Below are 7,335 nucleotides of genomic sequence, written 5' to 3' on the forward strand. Positions count from 1 at the left end.
GGGTCGTGAAGTCGTAGGATTCTAGCAGTCGAATCGGGATTCTTACTACCTTGATCCAGATGGACGTGGTAGTACTCCTAAATCCAGACGATGGTGCTACTAGTACTAGTAGTAGTACTACCAATGTAGTAGGAGGAGTACTAGCACTGTACTACCCGTTGGTCAAATTATTACGTGCTGCACCTCATAGTGAAGTGACAAGACCCTGCGCCGGAGATGACACCTGAGTATAGGCGCCATGTTCGGCATACCATAGTCAACCTCACCGTCTGCAGTCACTATCATCATGGCTGTAGAGCTAGCCTGCTTACAACTAGCCATGTTCGACATAATTTCCCGTGCGTAGATGCCCGTGCATTGCACGGAACACCAAGATTGGGGGTGGACGGCTCCGGCAGCGGCCATTGCGCCAGATTTTTCCACGGCCTTGGGAGGAGATAAGGCTGATTGTGAGAGACAATGAGTTGTTTGTAAATAGGGAACAAGTGCGGGCATCTTTTTGCAAAAATGGAGAAGCTTGGTATGTATGCGTCAGATCTAGATCCGACGGCTATTGGTGAAAGATGGGAGGCACAGCATCATCACCAACTCAGGACCTGTTTGATTCACGGGATTTTGAAAACGCAGGAATAGGACACGACAATATTACAAGTTTCAAACTGATATTACAAATGTTAGGAGTAATGTTGCACCTACGAAGAGGGAATTACTAGGAAGTTTACAAAGAACTTCCATTACTTTAGGTGGATGCGGCATTATCATACAAACTAAAATCCACCGCCCTGACAAGTCACTAATGGGCAAATAAGTTTTCGAGTCTCTGGCCACTTGATGTTTCAAAAACAAATTCAGCTTCTGCGGAGACTTTGTCATTTAGGCTTAGACGCTTGCGGTGATCAGCACGCCATTCATTGTTGCGCCAGAGAACGCCAAACCTCATTTACCTTGAGCATACTTGCCTCCGGAACAAAGAACCTGGCTAATTTAATCTCAGATGTGCTACCTTGGTAGTCGATCAAATCAATTTCTGTAAGATGGAGATCAAGGCATTTGATGAGATTGTTATAGTGCAGCACATTTTTCACTTTTGGTTCTTTTTTTATCTGCAAAAGAAGAGAACATATTAGAGCAGCTGGCTGCATAAGATTGTCGTGTCATCAAGAGGTACCAATATCATTCGCTCATATGATAGGGTTGGCTAGCTAGTGATATTTTTTCACTCACTCTCTCTCTCTCTCTCTATCTCTCTCTCTTTCTGTTTCCTCTCATTTAACTAGGAGAACGTGAAGAGCTTGGGCATTTGTTGCCTTCCACTATGTGGCCGATGCCATATTTCGCAAAAGTATGCCACATAATACGCATCGATGTCAAATCAAAAGATTTTGGCACCGCTCTCGCGATGTCAGAGAGTTGGCACCGCTGTGCACACAGACCCACATGTATAAACAAATCAATCAAACCAACTACACCAGCCTCTCACTCTCCCAAACAAGTGTTTTCTATTGCCTCAATCCTCTCTCTCTCCCACGCAGTGTTTTTTCATTGCATGAGTTAATTTGGCACCGGAGCAAAGTAGGTGATCCAGATTGGGGCACCAGGTGAGCAATGGAGGGTCATCGATGCCAAATGCATCACAAGAGAATTTGGCACATGTTTTGGCCTACATAGCCCACTTTTGTACTCCCTCCGTCCCAAAATTCTTGTCTTAAATTTGTCTAAATACGGATGTATCTAGTTACATTTTAGTGTTAGATACATCTTATCTAAACAAATGTAAGACAAGAATTTTGGGATGGAGGGAATACTACCTCGTATTTAGTATAAAATTTTGACCATAGATTTTACCTAAGAAAATGCCAATGCATGTCACTAAAAATTACACCATTTGAAATTATGTTCAAATACGAATCCAACGATATAGTTCTTAGTGACATGCATTAACATTTTGTCAGTTAAATCTATGGTCAAATTTTGATACTACAAAATTGGAAGAGTAAACCAGGACGGAGGTAGTACTTGCTCTTAGGGTAACCATAGAGTTACTGGAGTAGTCTAAGTTACTTTCCACTATGACTAGCCTAGGCTACTATAGTAGTACAGCATAAAAACGATGCAGGTGATCACATGAGAAAAAATACTAAAAACATTTCTTTCGGTGCAGTGCGTAGATGCAGTTTTGAACACTACACTTGTCATCGTAATTTGGGAAAATGACGAAAAAATTGAGCTACGTTGTGATTACCATTTACTTATAGGAAAGAAGTTTCACCTCGATGAGTAGCTTCTCCATGCACGGAAAGCATGTAAGGAATCCAACAACTTGATCCAGATTGGGGCCGATGGATTTTAGTGCTAAGATCTTCACTGTGCGCATGGACTGGGTCAAGCTTGTGGGAATCATTTTCTGGAAGACGGTCGTAAATACATCAAGAAGAAATTTAAAAATGTGAATTTCAAGAAGACGGAGAAGAAGATGAGTGATGTACCTAAACGATTACGGATCCGATAAAGAGTTGGAGAATTTGGTAGACGAGTACACCAACGATGTCAATTTCGGCGCGTCAATGACCCTGATTTTTGTTGGACCTTCTAGATCCGATACAAGCAATCTCTCAAGGAAAGGCGCATTCTCAATTACCATAACATGGAACAGCTGGAGTAATCTCTTCCCAATTGATGTCTTGTTGCGGGGCTAGCAAGACACATAAATCCATCGGAGATTCGTCGAGGCGATGTGGAGGCTAATGAACCCATGGATCTACTCAAGACGAAGGTACTCGAGCGCAGTACAGCTACGGAGCAGGTGCTCCATAGCCTTCTTCGAGATGACAACGTCGAAGAGGTCAAGCTGCTTGAGTTGAGGGAGAAGAAGAGCGGGCGCGGCATTAATCTGGGGAAGATAGCAGGAGCTGAAGCTGGCGTGGCGCAGCATTGGCATGAGGCGGAGCACGGACGGCGGCAGAGAGCGACATCGTCCAGCTTCAAAGTTGAGCTCCTCGAGCTGATCTAGGGCGGGGGATAAGAACCACTCGTCGAACTTGGGTTGTACCTTGCAGTTGGTACTGAACATGCGGATGTCAAGGCATCTGGCTGGCCCAGGGTGCGATGAAAGGATCTTGGAGACTACGGCCATGCGTTTGCAATCCCCGTCGCAGAGGCAGCTGTCGACGGTGAGGTTGAGGGGGACACAGTGCCAGAGGGAGTGCCACCACCGGGAGAGCATGGCGTTCCGCACGGCAGATTTGGTGGGGAGGAGGCCGATGATGACGAGCAGCATGTCGTCGGGGAGGCTGCTGATGAAGTCCAGGCTTGCTGGATGCGGTTTTGGCTCGAGCCGCCTCCGCTTGTTGGCTGCCTCGCCGTCCATCTCAACCGGCAGCGACGCCGGTGTACACGTGTGCTGGTGTGTGTTGTGTGCTAGGTGTGCGCGAGTGCGCCCTTCTGTGCATGCCGCCGTGCAGTGGTGAATTGTGCACGAGTGCGTCCTTCGCGTGCAAGAAGTTTGTCCTCAATGCACCCTCAATTTACTAGTGTGCGGGGTGCTACCTCGAGTGGTTTCAACTTTGTTTACTTCACCGCGTGTCAGATGGGCCTCTAGTTTACTTATTTTCACCCACTGCCACATGGGCCAGCACACGGAGATACAGAACACAAGCTGACAAGGCAGCATGTGGATTGGTTGACCGGTCAACTAAACAATATACGGAGCTATACGCTGACACAGTGAGCGGATAATTCATCGGTATAGAGAGTTCGAGTGAGAGGGGAGGCCCGTGAGAGATAGCAGAGAGAGAAAGAGCTACTCCCTCCGTTCGATAATGTAGTTCCAACATTTTTTTTAAGTCAAACTTTTGAAACTTTGACCAAGTTTATAAAGAAATTACTTATATCTACAATACCAAAGATAAATGATAGTATGAAGTAAGTACATGTTGTGATGAATCTAATGATTGTTCCAGATGTAAATGTTTTTCTCCACATATACCTGGTCAAACTTTTCTGAGGTTTGACTTTTCAAAACATCCATATGCTTATGGACATGACAGAGTCCCTAACTAGAGAGAGAGAGAGTGTGTGAAAAAAGTGTGTGTGCGTGTGTGAAAGAGACATGGACAACACACGATAAAAGTAGAGAAAAAGCGTGTGTGTCTTATGCAAACATATCACACATGCATCTTCGACAACGGAGGCAAGGTGAGGAGATAGTGTGTGGTTGTTTGGAAGCGAGAGAGCAAGAGCCCTAGCACGTGGCCAAGAGGGGTCTGACAAACAAGGGAGAGAGGTCGAGAAAGACGTACGGAGAAAATGCAGACATGGGGAGGAGAGAGTGTATGTTTGTCATAGAGAGATCCCCTGGAGATCGTGATGGGACTACATGGGTGGGAGATCGAGTGACAAGGTGTGTGCGTGATAGAAGATGCCCCGAGAGATATCGAGATAGACGTATGGATGGAAGGAGACAATACGTGTGTTCCTGATGGCTAGTAAGAGATAATCATACTTAGGAGGGGGGAGTGCTCGCGCCTATGATGGAGTGAGGGATTATGGTACTTAGGGGGTGTGTGTCACATGGAGAGAGAACAAGGGCGGAGAGTGTTGGATGGGTCTATATGTATAGCGCGAGCGAGACATGTGTATGTGTGAACCAGGGAGATATAAGGCCAGTTTGGCTTGCGTCCTGAGCATCTTTTCCTGGCCTGGGGTTGTGGCTGGATTTCATGCACGCTTGTTTGGTTGCTACCCTGTGAAAAAGAAAGCCCGCCTAGCCTGGGTTCCCTTGCACTTTAATTAGCCTGGCTGAACTCCAGACACTGCAAGTAGCCTGGCCCAGGCGACCGATTTCGAACGCCTGGCCATGCCTGGTCATGTGGCCACGAGGCTAATAGCAACATGGATGGATATTAGCATTAGATAATTGATGCATGGATTGATTGATGGGACGTTGATGCTTTGCCTGGCCCAGGCATGAACCAAACGCTTCAGCACCACACAAGCCTGGCCAGGCAGAAATATTTTACATCTCACGTCCACACCAGGCAGTACCGGCCATAAAGGCATGAGAGTCAGGTCACGAACTAAACTGACCAATAAAGTTTGAGAGAGATTGAGGAGCCCCGATAAGGCTGAGTGGTGCGTCAGATAGCTGAGAGGGGGAAAGAGATATTCCATCCGCTCGATAATGCAGTGCATGTAAATTTTTTAGAAGTCAAATTTTGGAAACTTTGATCAGGTTTACGCAAATGTTATTTATATCTACAATACCAAAGATACATCATACAAAACTACATCTTATGGTGAATCTAATGGTATATGTTTGCCGTACTAGATGTAATTCTTTTTCTCCACGTACATGGTCAAACTTTGTGATGTTTGACTTTTCAATAAATCTATATGCTATGGACCGAGGAGAGTGCCCCAGTCGAGACAGATCAAGTGCGTGTGAAGGAGAATGAGTAAGTGTGCAAAAAGAGTATGTGTGTGAAAGAGAAAGTGACAACAAACGATAAATTAGAGAGTGTGTGTTTTTCGTTTCTTATGCGAACATATCACGCATGCATCTCCGAGATGGAAAAGCGAGGCGAGGAGATACACGAAGATAGCTAGTGTGTGATTGTTTGCAACGGGGAGAGACACCCCTATAGCGCATGTCCAATAGAGGTCTGGCCAACAAGGAACAAAGGTCGAGAGGGACACATGGATGGCATGGACGCATGGGGAGGGAGAGAGGGTGTGTTTGTGATAGAGATATCCCGTCGAGATCGTGAGGGGACTATATGGGTGGGAGATCGAGGGAGTGCGTGCACGATAGAAAGATGCCCCGAGAGAAATCGAGATAGGCCATGCACATGTTTGTGATGAAGACTAAGATTAGCTAGTCATATACATATAGGGGGACTGTGTGTGCCTACAATTGAGTGAGAGACCATCATAATTGGCTAGCTGGGCATGAGATTGTGTGTGTGCGCGTGTGAGATGGAGAGAGAACGAGGGGGAGAGATAGAGTTTTAGATGGGCCTATCGAATGCAAGTGAGATATGCATGTGTATGTGTGACCCAGGTGGATGGAGAGTTTGAGAGAGGGGGGAAGAGCTCCGAGACGACATAGTGGTGCGTGAGAGAGTTACGGGCAAAAAGCCAGGAATTTATGTGCGTACGATGAGTGCACCCAAGATATCTAGCTTGGACTAGCTAGAGTATCATACATAGTGTGCGAGAGAGACCTATAGATGGTGTATATATGCATGCGAACTAGAAGTACCCCACACACACACACACACAAAGAGAGAGAGAGAGAGATGCAGAGAAAGGGAGAGGGACCAACAAGGTTTTTGTGTCGGATGCGTGCGACAAAATTGAAGATTGTCAGCGAGAGAGAGAGAGAGAGAGAGAGAGAGAGAGAGAGAGAGAGAGAGAGAGAGAGAACAGGAGTCCGGGAGAGGGGGAGGTCGCGTTTTATGCATCAAAGACTGATATAAACCATGTTTCGATATAAACTTGCATTCAAATATTTAAATTGGAGAACATGTTTTCTGCAATCCACACATGAACGGATATATGCGTATATCAAACAGGTTCATTAATTTGACTTTCAACATGTTCATGGAGTACTATAATACTGTACAACATGCTACTCGATTGAGGTGTTCAATTTTGGATTTAGTTCACTATTTTGACCTACTGAACGAGCTATTTCATTGAATCGAGATATTTCATTTTGGGTTTGATTCGCGTTTTTGAGTGGGTCAACTATTTGTCATATAGTAAATCGCTAGCAACGAGCATGTAAAAACACATTAATCCCGTGCATCATCTCTCCATCTAAAAAAGAAGTGGCAAGCTAATATTTCAAAATTTGATCCGAATCGACTTGGTAAGGTAGACGTGGATGCTCGTTCTCCCAAAATTTGAACGGGCCATTAAACATCCTCTCTGCTCGGTGGAATTCGACCGAGCAAATAAATGGGAGACGCGAAATTACCGTCCTACATGGGACACGCATCAATTGGCCCATTGTACATCAAGGGTAGGTTCATAACTTCATCCAAGTGCGCCTTCTCCTCGGCCGAAATGACGTGTGCCGAATAATTCATAAACCATGGTCGGCAAAACACGCTCTCCTCGCCCGAAATAGCTTGCGCCCACTATTTCAAAACACGCTCTCCTCGCCCGAAATTGCTCGCGCCCACAATCGCTCGCGCCCACTATAGTTCAAAACACGCCCTCCTCGCCCGAAATCGCTCCCACCCACTATTTTGGGAGAAGCAAAGTTACTCTACTATCCCCGACCCTCAGTACACAGACCCAAGCCGAGAAGCCTATAGGCAAGGGTAGAAC

This window comes from Triticum dicoccoides, chromosome 2A (genome assembly GCF_002162155.2).
Source record: "Triticum dicoccoides isolate Atlit2015 ecotype Zavitan chromosome 2A, WEW_v2.0, whole genome shotgun sequence".
Taxonomy (NCBI): domain Eukaryota; kingdom Viridiplantae; phylum Streptophyta; class Magnoliopsida; order Poales; family Poaceae; genus Triticum; species Triticum dicoccoides.